Source organism: Orcinus orca, chromosome 5, assembly GCF_937001465.1.
Source record: "Orcinus orca chromosome 5, mOrcOrc1.1, whole genome shotgun sequence".
In the NCBI taxonomy this organism is placed as follows: domain Eukaryota; kingdom Metazoa; phylum Chordata; class Mammalia; order Artiodactyla; family Delphinidae; genus Orcinus; species Orcinus orca.
In genome coordinates this window covers 51,332,968-51,355,201 of record NC_064563.1, presented here as the reverse complement: position 1 = coordinate 51,355,201, position 22,234 = coordinate 51,332,968, and the positions used below count along the sequence as shown (strand labels likewise).

Genomic DNA, 22,234 nt, shown 5'->3' with positions numbered 1-22,234 from the left:
TTGATTGCGTGATGAGAATCTAGAGGTTTTTCATTTGCTTTTTTTTCCTCCTGTGCATTAAAATTGTGCACTCTTCAAGGGGAAACATAACTGAGAATGTATATGAACAAACTAAAGTTTGATTTAAACACTACCATTAGTTTTCTTCTATCGACTACTCATAGCTGTTTTTTTTTTTAAGTAAGTAATTTTTGAACTCAGTATCATCAATATAATAAAATAAAGGCACAGGGCTGGCGTGTTTTGTGGCCCTTCAGCCTGAAAGGTGTCTTGTCTTCTTACTTTTTCTGAGGCTCAGTCTTTGAAGAGAACAAAGTAGTTCTGGAGTTTCTCTTCCTTCCCCAGAGTCATTACCTGAAGAGCAAAGAAAATAAAGCAGAATGTTGCTTCACCAAGGCACTCCTCAATCTTTCATGCTTATTTCATCTTGTGATAGTGGTGGCGTTGTTCCAGGCTACGGGGAAAATAGGCTCTTACATTAAGTGCTTAAGCAAAGAGTAATTTATTAATACTAACACAGATGAGTACATAGGCGCTAAAAGAAATAAACAAAAGGAAGAAGCCCTTTAGGCATGCTTGCAACAGTAAAGCACTATTCCCTCAAGGGCCACCCTAAGAAACAGTATTTTCTATCAGGCCCTTGTCTCTAAAATTTCACACCTTCTACTGCTTTTTCTCAGTGCCCCAGTTTATTCCTAGGTGAACTAGGCAGTCTCTGGTCAGTCACAACAGAAGATTAGAATTAGAAGTATGTAAAATAGGTTATTTACTGCCTCACCTCAAAATGACATAATTGCTCCCTGAAGATTATCAAATTTAACACTGGTTTAGTTTTTCAGCTTGCAATACAAATTCAATATAGAAATGCCTATCTGGTGATTCGTATCTCATCAATCACCAAGGAGAGAAAATTAGCCCAGCTATTTTTTTCTCAGATGTCGGACAACTATAATTTCCACACAAAATTTTCTATTTCAACACATTTTAAGTGGAAATCTTTCTAAAATGCGTAAGAAGTTTTCACAACTCTACCAATAGGGTAAATACAACATAATTTGTTACTAATCTCAGGATTATCCAAGTGGGTCCTAGTCTTCCAGATTAAGACACTGCTTTGTCAAAGAGCAACATGGCCTCTCTTAAGTGAACTGCAGCAAGCCAGGCAGCTGCTAGGTAGAAAGGACTCCTATGAGTCTAGGCCAGCGGTTATCAGATACTTGGCACCAGGACCTTCAACTGACATGACTATTCTCAGAAGTTCTGGGAAAGATTCCTATTTAACTCCTCCAGAGCAAAGACTTGGCATGAGACCACAGCTACCCCAGAGTTACAGATGGGGCTGTCTCGTGATTCTGTGGGAAATTTGCTTCTTTACTTGGCACGTGCTGCACAGTATGTCATTTTCTGCCCACAGTTTGGTGAAAAGAGAACTCCTCGAAGCTCCTCTTTAAGCATGTACATGCAATGCAAAAGCTAGGCTTCTGAGTGCCAAGTATAACTGAATAAAGGACGAAGGAATAAGATCGTCTATTCTCTAAAAGTACCTTGCGTAATACAACCCAAAGAATGCGCTCTACCTTCAAGCCTATGGCTAGTTCAAATAAATGTAGTCATCACTACCCTTGAATTAAATGGATAATAAAAGGTTATAAACATGTTGTAAAATAATTCAAACTCAGTCATAGCAATGATTTTTCTATGTTTTGGGCAAAGGGTTAATCTCTGAAGAATACCAATAGTATAAATGGTTAAAATATCTATAAGAAAGATACTAATTCAAACCCCTTCGCCTACTTGGATATAGTTTTGTTGACAGATGTTGACAGAGATACTTAAGAAAACATTATGAACAAAAAGATGTATAAATGTTATAGTTCAAGTATAATTCATACACTTCCTTTCCCAAGTTTCTTCATTATACGCTAGCTTCAATTTTTTTTTAATAGTAGGTGTATTTTACAATACTTTGATCCTCTTCAATATTCTGGCATGACTCCCTTTTTCCTAATGAAGCCCATATTTTAGCATTCTTAAGTTTATATATTACAAATGTAAGAGTCAGGTCTCTCAGTTGCAAAATAACAGAAACCCTCCCAATTCAAAGTGGCTTAGTTCCTAAATGGGGAATTTATTGACTCATATAAACGGCCAGTCCAGGGATGCAGCAAACCTCAAATATAAAAGGATTTATGGGCTCAAAGAATTTCATTACAGTTCTCTCTCTCCATCTCTGTACTCTTTCTATATTTCTTTGTCTTCATTATTTAAGGAGATATTTTCCCCTTGGCAGTCAAGAAAGGCACCAGCAGCCTCAGGTCACAAACTCCAGGAAAGAAAACCATTGGCTCTTCTTGGGTTTCATAAAGTCATACCAGATACAGAAACAAAAGCATAGTTTCCTAATGGAACTCAAAGACAAAAGAAGCATGCTGGACAGTAAAATAAAAAACCCTACGAAATTACACTGCAAATTACAAATTAACTTTTTAAGACTCTACAGACAAACATAAGGGTTAGCTTTATCATTTTTAAATTTTAGTGAAAATATCAAATCAACAAGCAAATATTATATGACTGTGTATTATGCTTAAGGGATATAAATGTTATAAAAGTCAAAGTTTCAACCACTGAAGAATCATAGTCTAGTTGGTGGTTGACAAAATTTGATGCATGACAAACGAATGAATGGAAGATGGGATTTTAACCAAGTGCTAAATATTACAGCACATATTATAACCTTAATATTAATTCAGGAAAGAAAGGATGATTGTGGAGTAGAACAATCATTGAAAGTTTATAGAGATGGTGAAAACTATTTTATTTCATAAAAGATGGATTGTCATTGTTGGAAGAGGGTGGGAAAGAGTGAGGGTTGAAGGAAAAAGAATGAAATGGCTCCGAGGTGGGCATTCATATATGTAGAGACCTGATGGTAGACAACAGCCCACTCATAATGGAGAATTCATGTTGAGGGTAAGGTAAGATGGTTACAGAGAAGTTAGCTGACGGAAGATTTTAAATACTGGGTTTGAATTTGAACTAGTTATAATTTCTCGATATGTAGGTTTACAGAAGAATAGAGAGGGAAATCCAGCTGCAGGTCATGATATAATTGGAGTTCAGAGGTTGGAATAATATTTCTGCTCTGAGACAGGGGCCGTCGCTTCCATTTATGCAGTTTGTAAGCTGTACAACGCTAGTGGGCACCAACCACGTTGCAGTGTGAACGGTGCTTCTGAAAGTTGGGAAATACACTACCCTTATAAAAATATATGGTCCATCTAGATGACTTCAAGAAACAAAACATATCAATTTGAAGGGTTAGAAGATAGGTAGGTACTAGGTAGAAGTTACAGAGAAGGTTGAAGAGAAAAGTGGAGACCAGATTATGGAGTGCCTTGAATTCCAGGCTAAGAAATACAAACTTTATTCTGCGTTTAATGCAGGGAAATTGGGGAGCTATTGCAGGATTTTGACTAGAATAGTGAAGTAGCAATCAGTGTTTGAGGAAAATTAAATTTAGGCTACAGGTCCAGGATTGATTCAAGGGGGCAGAAATTAGCAAAATAGAGAACTATGAAAAGATCATTAGAGCAGTGCAGGAAAAAACTGGACCATAAGATAGAAAGCAAAGGAGATCTTTGGGAGGTATTTTAAAAAGAAAAAAAAGATAAAAAGAAAGAAAGGCAAGAAAGTGGAATTTTGTGAACCTCTTACAAAAGAAACATATGCCCTGGGACATATTATTATTATTTAGGTAGAGAATAAAGAACAGAAATTACGTTTCTTTCAAATCGCTCCCAGTGACTTTACTGTTGGCAGTTATATAGTTCTTTAGAGTTTACACAGTAATTTCAAATATATTATTCCATTTGGATAAAGATATTTTTTGAAATCATGAAACTAAGCACTGTCCTAAGCTTATATACAAAGGTAACATCTAAACTACAGAAATTTTTATCCATCACCTATGATAGAATGCAATTTAATATTGCAATGACAAACTTCCATGTGTTTATTTGGACCAGAAAAGAATGGGCAGTAATACCAGCATGTCTGAAACCAAACTTTCCATGTACTCTGGATCTTATTTCTTTCTGATCTCATTCTTCTTCAGGGACCTTGTTCCCTGTCTTTCCTCTTCCCATCCCTGATCTTCCCTTCAGCATTTTAGAAGAATATTCTTTAACCTATTTCCATTCTGAGTCATCTCTTCACTTTCCATCAATCTAAGCTGTTGACAGCGTAAGTATATGTTTCATGTCTCTACCTCCTCTGCATTGGCACTTCTCAATGCATCCCACCTCTGTAAGTTTTTCTCCCTGGAGATAACACAAACCTCCTATTTGCTATTTTTGTTGGACGTTTTTCAGTATTTACCATATTTGACCTCTTGGCAGTGGATGATAGTTTTCCTCTTCTTCATTCTTGAAACTCCTGCCTTGGGTTCCTGGTCTCATTCTGTTATCTTGCCTCTGTGACTTTGACTTTCTCCTGTCCTTTCATATTTATAATCCTCCAGGGTTCCATCCTTCACCCTCTACCCTTTCTTTTTATACACACTTTCTCTGGGGAATTTCATCCTCTCCTTCTAAAGCTTATATACTGACCACTGTCAATTCTGTATCTCCAATCCAAATCCAAAGCAGTATATTTACAATTGGATGACCCATATATGCTCCACAAAACATGTCCAGCACTAAACTTCTCACCGGTACCTCAAGTCTGCCCTTCTTTCCATACTCTCTTCAGAAATTACGGACCCACTGTTCACACAGGGATCTAAGGTAGAACACAGAGAACTGTCTTTGATTCCTTTCTTCTTCATCCTCCATGTGATGGTTAATTATATGTGTTAACAAAATTGGACCACAGGGTGCACAGATTTTGATTAAATATTATTTCTGGGTGTGTCTGTGAGGGTGTTTCTGGATGACGTTAAAATTTAAATTGGTAGTCTGAATAAAGTAGATTGAGCAAAACTACTTTCTATGGGGCTGCATGTTTGCCATCCTTCCTGAAATTATATTGATTTTTCATAGGAATTCTTCCTAATGACACTCTTGCACACAAATCCTTTTTTCAAGGTCCCTTTCTGAGGATTCCAAGTTAGAACAACAAGTTTTAATGGCTGGTTAATATTTTTATATACCATTTATACCAGAATTTAACTATTTCCCAATAGTTCAGTGTTTAGATTGTTTCTATTTTTTTCTACAATAACTAGCTTTGTAATGATTATCTTTGTATGCAAAAATGTTCTCATGTGTTCTAGATTGCTTTCCATGGATGTATTCCTAGAAGGGAAATTACTAAATCAAAAGGCATGAAGGCATATTTTACAGTGCTTGATCTATCTGTATTGCTTTCAAAAATATTTTTACCACAATATGCCAATCTTAATGTAAACATTTTAAAAAACTTATTTTATTAGTTATGAGATTATTAGCATTGTTTTCATTTCTTTGATCGCTGAGATTAAACATTTTCTTACATATTTACTGGTTGTTTACCTTCTGTTTATAAACTTTGCAATTTTAAATTATCCTAGTGTTTTTTAACAATATACATATAATTATATAACTTAAAGTTGTTAAATCTATGTCATTCATGCAATTATTTAATCTATGCAAATATTCTGTTTGCTTTTAAGTTTTTAAAAATTGCTTAAAATACAATAGTTTTGATTTTTGAGTAATCCAATCTATTTGTTTTCCTTTGTGATTTCTTCTAATGCTTCCCTACTCAGAAAGTTGTCCTGCAATTAAAATCAGATAAATTTTACCTTACATTTTTTTCTCGAATTTTTTCTCTCTTTCCTATGTCTCTCTTTAACATTTATCTTGTGAATCCCTCTGTTATTTACTTTGACACATGGCAGAGATCGAAAATAGATTCCATCTTGTGTGCCAAGTTTATTCACTCACTCAATAAAAATATATTCAATGTTTACTATGTACCAGGCACAGTGTTAGGCACCATTGTTAGAGGCAAATGTTGAGAGGGATACTGAAGTCACATTTGAAGTCACTCAGTGGGAGAGTGCACTTAACTGATTGCCAATGGGAGAGAGAAGAGGGAGGGGAAATGTGTGGCCCCGTAGCCTAGTGCTAGGGATTTTGCCCTCTTTTTGCATGTTGTGCTATCAACTCACTCCTTGTAGAGAAACAGATCTTATGATCAGGGGATATGCTCAATAATGTTAAAAACTGCAAATGAGTCAAAAGCATAATTATCCTGAAAAGAATAAATAGGTTTTCAGGAGTAAGTAAAATATCTGCTCCCCCCCACCCCACTGCTTCATTTAATCACTCAAAAGTAGTAAGATATAACAAATTACCTTTTCTATAAGTATTTTAACATGGTTATAATCATATTGTTTGTACAATTTTATGTTCTACCTTTTCCATTTAACATTATAAAATATTTGCATATGCCATACGCTTCTTAGTAAACATAATATCTGATAGTGATACCTAACAGGTTTCAATGGACAAATTACTCTTTTCAAAGCAGAGTTAGTTTCTTTTCTTAAATAAGTAGACATTTTTACAGGTTCTCTACTTGAGATATTATCAGACAACCATGCCCATTTTTTCAGGTGTACACATTTAATCCAAGTGAATTAATATAAGCACACACTACCTTACGTCCTCAAGCAAATTTCTTTTTCCTTTAGCCAGGCAGTGTTTTCAATTTTCTTCTTTTTGGTAACTCTGAAGACCATTCATTCCATAATTTATTGAGCCTCTAAAATGCAAAATGATCTATAATAGGGCACTGCCTTAAGAAATCATGTTCCATATATTCTAATATATTTAAATGTAGCCCTTTACATTCTTAACCTACTCCTCTCTACTAGCTCCTTTCTAAAATTTTTAAGTGTACGGTAATCCAAAAACAAAACTCCAAACTCCAAAACCAAACTTCTTCTCAACCTAATTTCTTCCTCAAACTCCACCCAATCTATCTTCCTTCTCAGCCAAACATAACAAAAGCAGAGTCCACTCTTACTATTTCTCTTCCCTTAATTATCTATCACCCATTTATTCCCCAAGTACTGCAATCTTCCACCCCACCCCTAATCAGTTAACTTTACTTGATCTCTCTGTAACTCAATCAGAAAGACTCCCCTCTCTCTTCAAAGTACTCTCTTCCCAACACCTTTGCTTTCACTGTTACTTCTCTCACATACCTTGTTCTTAATCACCAATTCCTCCTTTTATCTCACTAGCCTTTGAATGTACAGTGGAAGCCCTTAACTCCAGGTAACTAATTCACAGGATTAGAGGAGACTCTTCCTCTCTCTGTAAATGGGTTCCTTCCCCACCACACTTCAGGGCTGAAGGCTCCTGGCACAAAAAAGTGAACCTCCAATCCATCTGTGTATACTTACTGACCTATATGCTCAGTCAGTAGAGACAAATAGTTTATTCTAAAAACTGTTTATGCAATTACACTTGCTGTTTTTATTATGTAATTTAATCAAATGTTATATAAACTAATGAGATATGAGAGTAAAAAAAGAGTTGTTTCTATGAAAATTAATATGAGTGGTTTGGAAAAGCTTCATAATGGTTGGTAGCTTAAAGAAAATTTGCAGTCAAATTAGGTGAAAAACAAGGCCAAGAAAAATATTTTTCAAATCTAGACATATTTTACATTGAGTGACCTTACCATGCATGTGTCTTTAAGCTCTTGCACCACTCAACAAAGCTAAAACTGGAATCTGAATGATGCTCTATGGCTTAACAGACGAAGGTGAGCTCCAACCAACAATAGATCCACACACAAAGCAAAAACCTTGACCCTGCATCAAGAGAGAATTAAAGGAAAGTAGATTTATGTGTTTTAAGATGTTTATGCATCACTTATTTTTCCCAGCTGTAACTGACTCTACTGATTAACCTGTCCCAGTTGCCTTGTCTAAGAGGCATTCGTTAGAAATATCTTGATTACATCACGAGGCCTCTTCTTTCCTTGCTTTGCGTCTCCTTGAGAAATTTAATTTCCAACCAGAGCTTCAGTTGAGCCTTTAGACAAATAACCACCACATCTGCAAGCTCTTCACAGAAGGGTCCAAGATTCATTCATCAAATCTTCACCTTCTGCTGCCCTCACTGCATTGTGTCTTGCACATAGTAACTACTTCAAAAATTATTGAGATTTAAAGCATAATGAAAACTTTAGTCCATAAGTTACAACCCAAGAATTAGAAATCTGGTTGAAATTGGTGTATTACAAGAAAACTCCTCTGTTTTGAAGTCATAATTTACCCCCTCTCAACAATTAAAGGAAAGAAACTCAATCGATAATTATAATCGGAAAACTATCAGTTTTAATTGGGTAGCTGAAGCTAATTTTAAAAATCAACTACAGTTTTCCAGAAATGTACAAACAAATTTGGTGGACAATGACAAGTACCACTACAGCTTTCAATTTTATCTAAATGAAGGCTAAAGTTTTGCTAATCTCTTGAATCCTGTGGGTTTATTCTCTCTGAAGCAATTTCCTCTAAGCTAGATAGGACAGATATGATTATCTCTTCCATTTGACAAATGAGAGAATTAATGGTTCCTGACTTACCCTTGACCTTATAGATAGTTTGTGACTTAAATGGGATTTGTACCCAGGCATTAGGCATCTTGAGTCACCTTTTAATTTTTCCTAAGCTCCTTCATAATTGGGCAGGAGAATCAGGAAGTAAATAGTGAAAAGCCAAACTTTTCTATCCACAATTATCACTCCTCTTTTTACCAGGCTGTCTAGGATTATGCCTTTAGAGTTCAGTCCTTTAACACATTTTCCCACAAAATTCTTGGGAGGAATAATAAGTTAATAATTCATTCTTTAACATCTTTCTATTAATTAATATATCCAATTTGCTTTCCTTCGATTAAGTAATTACCTGAGGAAAAGGAAAGGAAAGTAATGGGTATTTTGAGAAAGAATTTGTTTCTTTTTCTTTTGCATTTTTAAAAATTGAGGTTTCTTGTCCCATTTCTTTTCAAACCCTTATCCTGATCTCCTGTTGAAGATGGAGCCATCTTTGGCTTCCAGGCATCATTCTCCATCTAAGATCAACAATGTGCTTACTACAAAGAAAACTAATGTTAATTGAAACTGTTTTTTGTTTCATTTTTTTCTTGCTATTTACATTTTGCCTATACCTGTTTGTGACTATCATTCTGTCCCTAGCCCATGAATGTTTTTCTCATGCTTTCAACAGGAAACTCTCATCATCATAATACAATTCCTAGTCACATATCGCCTTTTTTCTGGCATTCCTTTAATCCAACTCTTCCCCATCTCATAAACCTAAATTTACTTATCACTTGTGCTAGAATAACAAATACATCACACAAGCCAAACTTAATTAGCATATTTTCTGAAATTATGTGATGTTGAATGAAAAATTCTGCTAACGCACATAAAAATTAGTATAACTATTCAGACTACGAAGTTGTTTATATGCTGTCTCAGAAATAGCATTCCTGCGAATTTATCCTTAAAAAATATAATTAGCAGATGTGAAAACAAACAAAAAACCAAATACAGCATTTATAAAATACTCACTGTTAATTATTTTTAAAAAAAGCTATCCAAATGTCCAAATATAGGAGACCAGCTAAGTACATGTTACATCATTGAATAGGATAGATAGGTAGACATTTAAAAGTATAATGATTAAGACTATATAGGAAACCAAAATATTATAAATGTGGTGGTAATTAAAAAGCATTATATAAAACAATATGCTGTTTTATAATTTTAATTAAATAAAATATAACTATGCAGATCAGAAATAGATGGTAACACGCAAAAGTGGAAATAGTTGCTGTGCTAAATGAAGGAGGTGTTAGTGAAAATTTTTTTCAGAAATTATTATTGTCGCTACTTTGTTTTCTGTTTGCTTGACTTTTAGCTTTATTAATATTTTCAATTAATAAACAGTGTTAATTTCATGTAAAATTTTGAGGTTTAATTGACATATAATATTATATTAGGTTCACGTGTACAACATAATGATGTTATATTTATATATACTGTGAAATGGTCACTGCAATAAGTCTAATTATCATCCATCACCATACAAAGTTACAAACTTTTTTTTCTTCGTTTGATGAGAACGTTTAAGATTTATTCCCTTTGTGATTTTCAAATAAATAATACAATATTGACTACAGTCATCATACTGTACATTATATCCCCATGACTTATTTATTTTATAACTGCAAGTTTGTACCTCTTTATCCTCTTTACTCATTTGCCTCACCTGCCACCCACTTCTGCTCTGGCAGCTACCAATCTGTTCTCTGTATTATGAGTTTGGTTTTTTTTTCTGTTTTGTTTGTTCATTTGTTTTATTTCTTAGAGTCCATGTGTAAGTGAAATCACATGGTATTTGTCTTTCTCTGTCTGGTTTATTTCACTTAGCCTAATACCCTCAAGGTCCATCAATGTTGTCACAAATGGCAAGTTTTCATTCTTTGTTAGGGCTTAGTAGTATTCCATTGCATATGATACCACATCTTCTTTATCCATTCATCTATCAATGCACACTTAGATTATTTCCATATCTTGGCTATTATAAATAATACTGCAATTATAGTGGGGTTGCAGAGATATTTTGAGTTAATGTTTTTATTTCCTTTGGACAAATACCCATGAGTAGAATTGCTGGATCATATGGTAGTTCTATTTTTAACTTTTTGAGGAACCTCCAAACTGTTTTCCATAGTGGCTGCACCAATTTACATTCCACCAACAGTACACAAGCGTCCCTTTTCTCCACATCCTCACCAATACTTGCTATTTCTTGTCTTTTTGATAAAGCCATTGTAACAGGTGTAGGATGGTATCTTATTTTGATTTTGATGTGCATTTCCCTGATGATTAGTGATGTTCAGCATCTTTTCATGTGCCTGTTGCCCATCTGTATGTCTTCTTTGGAAAAGTGTCTGTTCTGGTCCTCTGCCCATTTTTTAATTGGATTTTCTTCTGCTCTTGACTTGTATGAGTTCCTTATATATTTTCAATATTAACCTCTTATCATATATATGATTGGCAAATACTTTCTCCCATTCCATAGGTTGCCTTTTTCTTTTGTTGATGGTGTCCTTTACTGGGCAGAAACTTTTTAGTTTGATGTAGTTCCACTTGTTTATTTTTGCTTATGTTGCCTTTGCTTTTGGAGTCATACCCAAAAAATCACCGCCAAGACCAATGTCACTTATGTTTTCTTCTAGAAGGTTTATGGTTTCAGGTCTTACATTCGAATCTTTAATCCATTTTGACCTAATTCCTGTATATGGTGTAAGATAGTGATCTAGTTTCATACTTTTGTGTGTTGCTGTCCAATTTTCCCAACACCATTACTTAAGAAACTGTTTTTCCCCATTGTGTATCCTTAGTCCTTTGTCACAAATTAATTTATCATATATGCATGGGTTTATGTCTGAGGTCTCTATTCTGTTCTATTGATCTATGTATCTGTTTATATGCCAATACCATACTGCTTTGATTACTATAGCTTTGCAATACAGTTTGAAATCAGGGAGTATGGTGCCTCCAGCTTTGTTCTTGTTTCTCAAGATTGCTTTGGCTATCTCGGATCTTTTGTAGTCCATACAAATTTTACAATTGCTCTATTTCTGTAAAAAGTGCCATGGGGGCTTCCCTGGTGGCGCAGTGGTTGAGAGTCTGCCTGCCAATGCAGGGGACATGGGTTCATGCCCCTGTCCGGGAAGATCCCACATGCCGCGGAGCAGCTGGGCCTGTGAGCCATGGCCACTGAGCCTGCGAGTCCAGAGCCTGTGCTCCACAACAGGAGAGGCCACAACAGTGAGAGGCCCATGTACCGCAAAAAAAAAAAAAAAAAAAAAAAAGTGCCATGGAATTTTGATAGAGATTGCAATGAATCTGTAGATAGCTTTGGGTAATACAGACATTTTAACAATGTTAAATGTTAACATCATTAACATTTTTATCTTTATTTTTATCTATTCTTATCTTTTTGGTTAACTTTATTTGTAGGTATTCAGTGCAATCGTAAATGGTACTATTTTCTTAATTTCTCTTTCTGATAACTCATTTTAGAGTATAGAAATGCAACCAATATTTGTATACTGATTTTGTTCTCTATAACTTAGCTGGATTTGCTTATTAGTTCTAACAGTTTTTTTGGTAGAGTCTTCAGGGTTTTCTACATATAAAATCATGTCATCCACAAATAGTGACAGTTTTACCTCTTCCTTTCCAGTATGGATGCCTTTTATTTCCTTTTCTAACCTAATTGCTGTGACTAGGACTTCCAATATTATGTTGAATAAAAGTGGCAAGAGTGGGCACACTTCTCTTGTTCTGGATTTTAGAGCTGAAAGCTTTTCACCTTTCAGTATGATGTTAGCTGTGGGCTTGCCATGTGTATGTTTAGGAACGTTCCCTGTATACCTACTTTATTGAGACTGATTTTTTTAACCATAAATGGGTTTTGAATTTTGTCAAATGCTTTTTCTGCATCTATTGAGATGATCATATGATTTTTATCCTCCATTTTGTATCATGTTGATTGATTTGCAGATGTTGAATCATCCTTGCATCCCTGGAATAAATCCCACTTGATCATGATGTATGATCCTTTTTATGTATTGTTGAATTCAGTTTGCTAGTATTTTGTTGAAGATGTTTACATCTATGTTCATCAGGCATATTGGCCTATAATTTTCTTCCTTTGTGGTGTCCTTGTCCATTTTAGGTATCAGAGTAATGCTGGCCTTGTAAAATGATTTTGGAAACATTCCCTCCTATTCAATTTTTTCAAAGAATTTGAGAAGGATAGGTATTAAATCTTTTTTGAATGTTTGGTAGAATTCATCAGTGAAACTGCCTAGTCCTGGACTTTGTTTTTTGAAAGGTTTTTGATTACTGTTTCATTCTCCTTACTAGTAATCAATCTATTCAGATCTTCTATTTCTTCATGATTCAGTCTTGGAAGATTGTATGTTTCTAGGAATTTATCCATTTCTTCTAGGTTGTCCATTTTAATGGCATATAGTTGCTTGTAGTAGTTTCTTATGATCCTTTGTTTATTGTGGTATCATTTGTAATTTCTCGTCTTTCATTTTTGATTTTATTTATTTTGGCCCTATTTTTTTTCTTAGTGAGTCTTGCTAAAGGTTTGTCAATTTTGTTTATCTTTTCAAAGAACCAGCTTTTAGTTTTACTGATTTTTTTAAATTGTCTTTTTAGTTTCTGTTTAATTTATTTCTGCTCTAATCTTTATTATTTCCTTCCTTCTACTAACTTTGGGCTTCATTTGTTTTTCTTTTTCTAGTTCCTTTAGGTATAAAGTTGTTCATTTATTTGAGATTTTTGTTAGCTGAGGTAGGTCTGTATCACTATGAACTTCCCTCTTAGAACTGCTTTTGCTGCATTACATAGATTTTAGTATGTTGTATTTCCATATTCATTTGTCTTAAGGTATTTTTTTAAGTTTCTCCTTTGATTTCTTCATTGACGTATTGGTTGTTCAGTAGCATGTTGTTTAATCTCCACATATTTGTGAGTTTTTGCACTTTTCTCCTTGTAATTGGTTTCTGCTTTCAAATTATTATGGTTGGAAAAAATGCTTGAAATGATCTTCTTAAATCTATTGAGACAAGAGTGTTCCATGTACATTTGAGAAGAATATGCACTTTGCTGCTTTTGGATGAAATGTTCTCTATACATCTATTAAATTCATCTGGTCTAATGTGTCATTTAAGGCAAATGTTTCCTTATAGATTATCAGCCTGGATGATCTATCCATCGATATAAGGGGGTATTAAAGTCCTCTATTCTTATTGTATTGCTGTCAATTTTGCCCTTTAGGTTTGTTAATATTTACTTTATATATTTAGGTGCTCTGATTTAGGTGCATAAATATTTACATATGTTATATCTTCTTATTCAATTGACCACTTTATCATTATGCAATGCCCATCTTTGTCTTTCAGTACAGCCTTTCTTTTAAACTCTATTTTGTCTGATGTAATTATAGCTACCCCAGCTTTCTTTTAGTTTCCATTTGCATAAAACATCTTTTTCCATCTGTTAACTTTGAGTCTGTGTGTCCTTACATCTGAAATGAGTCACTTGTAGGCAGCAGTTAGATGGATCTTTTTTTGTTTTTTAATCATTCAGCCACTTTGTGCTTTGATTGGAGCATTTGGTCCATTTATATTTAAAGTAATTATTGATAGTTATGTACTTATTGCCATTTTGTTAATTGTTTTCTATTTTGAAGTTCCTCTCTGTTTTGTTCTTCTTCTTTTGCTCTATTCCTTTGTGGTTGGATGACTTTCTTTAGTGTTATGCTAAGATTCCTTTCTAATTTTTTTGTGTGTATAGGTTTTTTACTTTGAGGCTCACATATGACAGCCTGTGCTTGTGTATGTGTGTGTATATACTGATATATATATATATATATATATATATATATATCAGTCTTTCATAAGTTGATAGCAAGTTTGAACATATTCTAAAACTCCACATTTTTACTGTCTTCCAACACATTTTGTTTCTGATGTCACATTTCACTGTATATCCCTTAACTAATTATTGTAGTTATTGTTATTGTTATAACTTTTCTCTTTTAAACGTCATACTAGCTTTATATGATTAATCTACTATCTTTACTATATATTTACCTTTACCAGTGAGAGTTTTACTTTCACATGTTTTCTTGTTATGAATTAGTGCCCTTTCTTTTCAGCTTAAAGAATCCCCTTTAAAAGTTCTTGTAAGGTCAGTTTAGTGATTATTAACTGCTTTAGCTTTGCTTGTCTGAAAAACTCTGTCTCTCCTTCAATTCTGGATGATAAATTTGCTGGGTAAGGTATTCTGCTTGGAAGTTTTTTTATTTCAGCACTTTGAATATATCATGCTACTCTCTTCTGGCCTGCAAAGTTTCTGCTGAAAAATCTGCTGATAGTCTTATGGGGGTTTCCTTGGATGTAATAAGTATTTTTATCTTTATCATTAACTTACGATATCTTAATTATAATGTGTCTTGGTGTGGATTTCTTTGGTTTCATCTTATTTGGAACTCTCTGTGATTCCTAGACCAGCATATCTGTTTCCTTCCCCAGGTTAAGGAAGTTTTCAACAATTATTTTTTTCAAATAAGTTTTCTGCCCCCTTTCTCTCTCTCTCTTCTCCTTCTCCAACCCCTATAATGCAAATGTTATTCCACTTGATGTTGTCCCATAGGTCCATTAGGCTATCTTCAATTTTTAAATTTCTTTCTTTTTTGGGGAGGGTGCTGCTCCATTTAAGTTAGTTCCACTACCCTGTCTTCCAGGTTGCTGTTTCTGTTCTTTGCTTCATCTAGTCAGCTGTTGAAGCCCTCTAGTGTACTTTTTCAGTTCGGTTGTTGTTTTCTTCAGTTTTGTGACTTCTGTTTGGTACTTCCTTACATTTTCTGTCTCTTTGTTGAAGTTCTCACTGTTGTTGTTCTCATCCATTCTTCCCTCCAGTTTGGTGAGCATTTTTATGACCAGTACTTTGAACTCTTTATCAGGTAGATTACTTATCTCCATTTCAGTCCTTTTTCTGAGGTTTTATCTTATTATTTCTTTTGGAACATATTCCTCTGTTTCCTCATTTTGCTTGGTTTTTATGTATTAGGTGCAACAACTACCTTTCCCAGTCTTAAGGATTGGCCTTGTATAGGAGACGAACCTTTCTAGCTCAACCTTGTCCTAGCTCTTGGTTTTCTCTCAAACATTTTGATTGTCTGAGTAGCCTTATTTATTCTTGATAGGTCCCATTTGTTGAGCATGTGTGGAAAGGAGAAATCTCAGCCAGCCTGTTGGAAGCCAGACACTCAGGCAGCATTTTTTAAAGTATGCCAACATACACAGTCTTATGAATGGCACCTCATTCGTAAGCCCTGCTGGCCTCCAGACCAGGTGATCTGGAAGTGTCCCATGGGTTACAGTTGCAAAAATTGGGGCTTTAGATGAGTGTATAAGCTCCTTTCTGGGACGTACTAGTGAGCTGTAGTGAGGCCAAGGGAGAACGGAAAGATGGCTCCTCCTGCCTCATTCCTGAGAGCTCCTCTGTAGCCTCTAGATGTGTGGCAAACATGAAGCCTGACCCACAAGCTGACGCTCTGGGACAAGTAAACAGGCCTTTTTCACATGCAAACTTGGGGTGTGTTTCAGTCTGATGTCTGTGCAGTGCCCTGGGACTGGTAGCCTGCCAAGAACTGTCTCTCCAATTGTTTCAGTCCTGTGGGGCCCAGAAATGCAAGCTCCAGCTACCAGAGCCAGGCAATCAAGGATCGTTTCCTGTGTGAATCACGTCTGCCTACAGCTTTAGCGAGGCAGCAGGGGAGTGCAGGGTCAAGGCATGCCCACCAGCTTTATCGAGGCAGTGAGAGAGCACAGGGTTGGGGAGCACCCACTGTTTTTTGCAAGGGAGTGGGAGAGCATAGGCAAGGGACACACCCTCAGGCTTTAGTGGGGAAGCTGCAGAGGGCTGTGATTGCACATGCCTGTGGTGCTAGCAAGGTAGAGGGAGGGTGCAAAAACAGAGAGTGGGGGGTCAGGCCCCTGACCCTAATGCTTTAAGATTAGCAAATGAACCTCCTTCACATTCAGCCTACAAGCTTTTCAAGTTGCTGCTTTTGCGCTGGGTCCCGGGGAACGTTAGTTTGCACACAAGCCCTTTAAGAGTGGAATCTCAGTTCCCTACAGCCCTTTGGGTCTCCTGGATGTAAGCCCCATTTGTTTTCACAGCCAGACGTTTGGGGGGCTCTTCTCTCTGGTGCAGGTCCCAGGGGTTAGGGTGCCTGATGTGGTGCATGAGCACTTCATTTCTCAGGGAAAAGCTCCATATTTGTGAGATCCCTACAGATTGGGGCTCTCTGTGCAGGGGGTGGGGTTTCTGGTGAGAATGTATCTCTCCCTCTCCTACCTGTCTCGATGTGGCTCTTTTATCCTTTGTTGTGGAGGAGCTGTTCAGCTAGTTTTCAAGCCTTTTTCAGAGGGACTTGTTCCATATGTGTGTCCATGGGAGGAGGCGAATTCAAGATCTTCTACACAGCCATCTTGAACTTTCTCTCAAGACTGTGGAAGGATTATTTTAGATTAGTATACTTTGTCTTCAAGAAGGAAAGTCCAATGTATTATATGTACATGGGTGGGTGGTGAGGAGTGAAGGGCACAGTCAAAGGCAAGGATTCTGGGAAACTAAAGGCAATCATTAGGATGTTGGATGCCAGGAGTTGGAGTTGAACTAGAGAAGGAGCAGAATAACACAAGACAAATGTTTCTATTTCACAATTTTAATTTAAGCTGAACTTAATCCTGAGGTAACTCGATTCTTCTTATTTGAAAATTTGCTTTACTTTATTTCTAAGTAAAAACATTGATAGTCTCTTTATTTTGACTCAAAATGTTCCTGGAAACTAGAGCATAAAGAATGTTTATGAAGCAAGTTATGATTTCCTTTAGGAACAGTTCTGAAACTGAATATAGAATATCTGACCCAGGACTCAGCATTAGATACATCATAAATATGACCGGCCATGTCTCATGACGATTAAGAAATTACTATAAATACCTACATATAACATATAAAATTAAAATACCAATTCTAGAAAATGGTCATGGATAAACCAAACACCTCTTTAATACAAAGGACTCCAACAAACTATACGTTTAGAGGGGAACATTTAAAGATGTATGTTTCATTGGCCACTGATCTTTTCTGTGGTCCATCTGCTTATCTGAAGTGTCTGAGTTACTGAAGGCAGTGAGCTAGTGAAAAGCTGCCTGAACCAGGCAGCAGCAGATTTGGGAAGTTCGCTTCACTTCTGAGTCTCACAGTCCCTTTCCATTCATTCTAACATTCTATGGAACTAAACTACTTTCTAAAATTAATATGTTAGCTATAATAAACATTAAGCAACAAATTGAAAATAATTTCTTGTGCCATCTTAGAATTTGGAAGACTTTAGGGTATGTTGGAGGGTCCTGCTTTAGAAGGTTACAGAAGTTTGAAATGATAATTTCTGTTTCTTTAGCTACACATCGGTGGCAAGTAGAACCTTCTAAATCATTTTCCTCCATTATCAGAGTGCGTTCACAAAGTATTTACCAGTGGTGCTGATGGTGTGGTTTCTGTTATTGAAGAGCATTTTACTTTTCATCTAATCATCTACTTTCCCCTTTACTCTCCTCTAACTCCTTAAATAGTTCAAAGTTACCCACGTGGCAGCTTAGAGACAGACCAAAGCAAGGCACCAAGACACATTGAGTGAGGTTTCAATTGCTTTGTTAAGCGTTTAGCCACAGGCTTACCTTGTTAATCTGCTAACAATTGCCACCAGGTCATTAGCAAAATCTTGTAAAGAGGAGTTATAAAAACATCTCTCACAGAATCCTCAAAAAGACAGAATACCTTGAATGTAGCTTCCTTTACCCCTTGAAACAGGCAGGTATAGGTGGCATGCAGGAAGCCTGTGTGCTAATTAGGTGATAGCCAAAAGGCAGAGATAAAGAGTGAAGTTTCCTATAGAGAAAAAAAGATAGTTGATTTCAGCAATTTTCACATGAAAAGGTTAAAAGTCATTTATTAATACCAAAACGCCATTTAAAATTTTATTTACTTATTTTTAATTGCGTATAATTGACATACAGCATCATATTAGTTTCAGAGGTACAATATAATGATTTTATATATGCATTTATTTGAAATGAGCACTACAATGTCTAGTTAACATCCATCACCACACCTAGTTATATATTTTTAAAATATTATTTAAAATTCATCATCTTAAGTGTTGATTTCTCTTGCAAATTAAAAAATATTGAATTCAATTTGTAAAGAGATTTAAATGAAAAATTTGCTCTAGGATCCTGAACATTATTAATTTAAAGTCATCTATTTTTATAAATTAGCTGTATCTCTTGACTGTAATTTTCCTGCCTTCCCCTATTTGGAAAATGAAGAAATTTTGTTAGAATGACAAATTTACTAAAACTGGAGAGAATACTAAGGTTCCCAAATGTTGCCTTAGCGCTTCTCAAATGTAAGATCTTGAATCTGTTTAATTTCTTCCTGTCTTAGGAATAAAACATTAAACTGGTGAAATTCCTCAAGATTTACAATTTTTAAATTTTACATACTATATTGTTAAATATATAGCATATAGAAATATAATTATATAATACTATTTTTTAAATGCTAGAAACAAAAATAAGATAGAACTTACAACAGAGCTAGCAAGACCAGAATGAATAGCTCATCTATTACAAGCTCTGCCCAAAGGCAATGTCATGTAAATTCAATTTATAGACGTTGAATAGCTTCCCCAATGTTGGCCTTTGAAAAGCATTACACTGATACTTTCAAGAAACTAGCAGCACACTCCAACCTGAAAAAGTAATACTATGAAGACGCTGCCATTAGTGATTTTATGTACTTCTACATACCCTTCTTGAATTTGAAATAATGGATAAGTTCAGTAATAATTTTTGTTCTCTTTCAAATTTTATGACTTCAATATTGAGTTGTGTTTTATGACCTACACTTATTATATTCTGTAGAGTCAGCCAGCAGCTTTAGGCAAAGAATACCTTCGGAGTCTGAAATCAGACTTTGGGAAGAAATCAGAGGTTTAAAATGAGTAATCATGTATTTTGGAAGCATAGGAATTTTCCAAAGATTTTGAAAAACAACCAAATACTGCACACTGTGTAATATATGAGCAATAATTTCCCAATCCTCTAGACAGCTTCTTTTTCTTTTGTGGCTAGGATAATTATCTATTCATGTACGGGCAAGGATTGTTGCCATAAAACTTAACTTCTTCCAGAGCAGTTTTGGTAGGTTTTTTTGGAGGAAGAGTTTGTTTAGCAAATTGTACACTGACAACGGTGAGGAATTTTTAGTTACGAGGAATTCTGACAAGGTCACAGGAATTATCCAGTCTCAGTTTCCAGTCTTGAGTCACATTGAAAGAGTGAAATTTAAACAGTGGTAAATTCAATAACAAGTAACGTTACATAATATTACATGACAGGACAAAAACTAAAACTTCAGACGTTTTCCTCTTTAAATTAGGTTCTCACGCTAATGGACCAGATATAATTTGTTTATATAACTTGCTTAAAAAGAATGAGAACCTGGCTTCTATAGGAGAAAGAGATCGAAAGAGGAAGATTCTGACCTGGGTTATAATCCTGTTGCGCTCCTAGCTTTCAAGAAGGTCTTAGAGCTATCACAGTACTTTGATAAGCTTTGCTTTCTTTATTTACCAATATGTGAGCCAAATATTTAACCTGGCTGTGATGAGATAGTAAATGAAAGCATTTAAAAAATATATTGTAAGTTATTTATTAGGGAAAAGCACATGCCAGGCACATTTAGTTTTCATGGTAATATAAACGTCACAGGCTGGCTAGGTTGTAAATTTGGTTACTTTTATGGCTTTTAACACTAAAAAATTTCTGCACCAGGGGCTGTCTTTAAGTTGTATTTGTGGCTAAACAGATCTACCCTCATTTTGAGTACTCACTGGCCATTATTAATAGTGATAACTAAAATCTGATTGAAGTATCTTAAAAAGTATGCAGTATGTGATAAATTCCATGACATGACTGAGGCATTTGACAAATATTTACTTTTTTAGAATTTAGGTCAAGAGCAGAAACAAAATTATAATTTATGCATAACCTCAATTTTTTTCCCTCAAGTACATAGAAAGAACAAATGTACTACGGATTTTCTTTGAAGAGGTTTGTAGTTATTATGTTTGTTTTACTTGTTTTTACATAGGGAAACTTTGTTGGCCTTTAAAATGTAACTTAGCAGTGTAACTGATGTATTTTTGCCAACAATAAAACAAATACATATGACAAAATAAATGCATACTTATTTCAGCCCGTAAGATTTGTTTTAAAATTATTTTATTTGCAGACAGGGGAAACATATGAGATCATTTCTTTCCCCTCTGCCAAAGACAAGCTGATTTCCCCAACCCACGTGTACAGTTGAGCAGTAAGTCTAGCATGCTAGCGCGCTCGAGTCTCCGGACTTGTGTCTTGCCATCTATGGGGACACACGCATCCGTGATAGTGCACTGGATGGGGCAAGACTCAGTAGGCAAGGCATCTCCGGTTCACTAGAAAATTGTGCTGACCGTGTAGCTATCCCGTGTGCCTGCCGCATCTGCCCACTGGACAGGGAAAGAAAGGGTGCTTGGTGTAGTGTACACAGCTGTTCCTATCCACTGTCTCCCACTTTATACACTGTACTCCTCTCCCCACGTGCGTTCCAAGGGCAGGATCACAAACACACACACACCCGTATCTTTCCCAGCCGTCACCCGGGACGCGTCTCCCGCGCACTCCGATCTCCCCGCCGCTGGCTCCGCGGCCTCTCCCAGCCACAAGCACTCCACATGGGCGTAACCCCGCGCCAGGCGGCCGCGCGGCCCACGGAGGCCCTAGCCGGCCCCCGCGTTCGAGGGAAGGCGCGGCCCCGGGGTCGGACGGACAAAGCGGGCGTCCAATCGAGCCCGGCACTGCCTACCCGAAGGGAGGGAGGGGCGGCTCTGACGGGCCCAATGAGCGGGGAGCCCGAGTGGGACTTCCTCCCGGAATCCCGTTGGCCAGAATAGCTGGGCCGTGGGTGACACGTAAGTTAAGTGGGAGGCGGCGGCGGCCGAGGCTCCGCAGCCCCGTCAGTGACACCGGCCCGCCGTCCCCCAAACCCGGCCGGGGCAGCCGGCCCCCACCCAACTACTCACCCCCGCGGGCCGCGCGCTGAGGCGCCGCCTGGAGCCCGGCTCCCTTTGTTGGGCGCGCACCCTCTCCTTTTGGTGGCAACAAAGTCGCGCAGTGGGAGCTGCCGCGAGGGGGCGGGGAGCGGCAGGGGCGGGACTCCGAGCGCCGCCGGGGGCAGCCGGGCCAAAAAGTGGGGAGGAGGGAACAAGGCAGGCGGCATCTGCGGACCGGCGCGAGGACAGCCCGCTCAGAAGTATGCGGAGGGCCCCCTCCCGGGCCCAGGCACTCAAGGAGAGTCAGCCTCGCCAAAGTTTGGCGGCGGTGGCTGCCCCGGCGGCGTCGATGGCTGCACGCCCCGCGGCGCGCGGAGGCTGAGCCGGCGCCACTTACCCTCCGGCCCAGCTTTTGTGTCTCGCGTCTCCTCCTCATGCTGCGTCCGGCCACCTCCTGCGGCG

At 37.0% G+C, this 22,234-nt stretch overlaps 1 long non-coding RNA gene across 3 annotated transcripts; it reads right to left on the bottom strand.

The window, feature by feature from the left end:
* Positions 1-282: 282 nt before the first annotated feature.
* LOC117201600 (uncharacterized) lies at positions 283-21,673 on the bottom strand. Of its 3 annotated transcripts, none has more exons than XR_007477690.1 (6): positions 21,358-21,672; positions 18,451-18,561; positions 16,963-17,114; positions 7,678-7,810; positions 6,646-6,750; positions 283-354 (listed from the first exon to the last, which is right to left on the bottom strand). It is a non-coding gene; the product is annotated as an uncharacterized LOC117201600 (long non-coding RNA). The 3 variants fall into 3 exon arrangements; XR_007477689.1 differs by having other exon boundaries at positions 289-454; positions 21,358-21,673; XR_007477688.1 differs by lacking the exon at positions 283-354 and adding an exon at positions 4,176-4,782.
* Between the last annotated feature and the right edge of the window lie 561 nt (positions 21,674-22,234).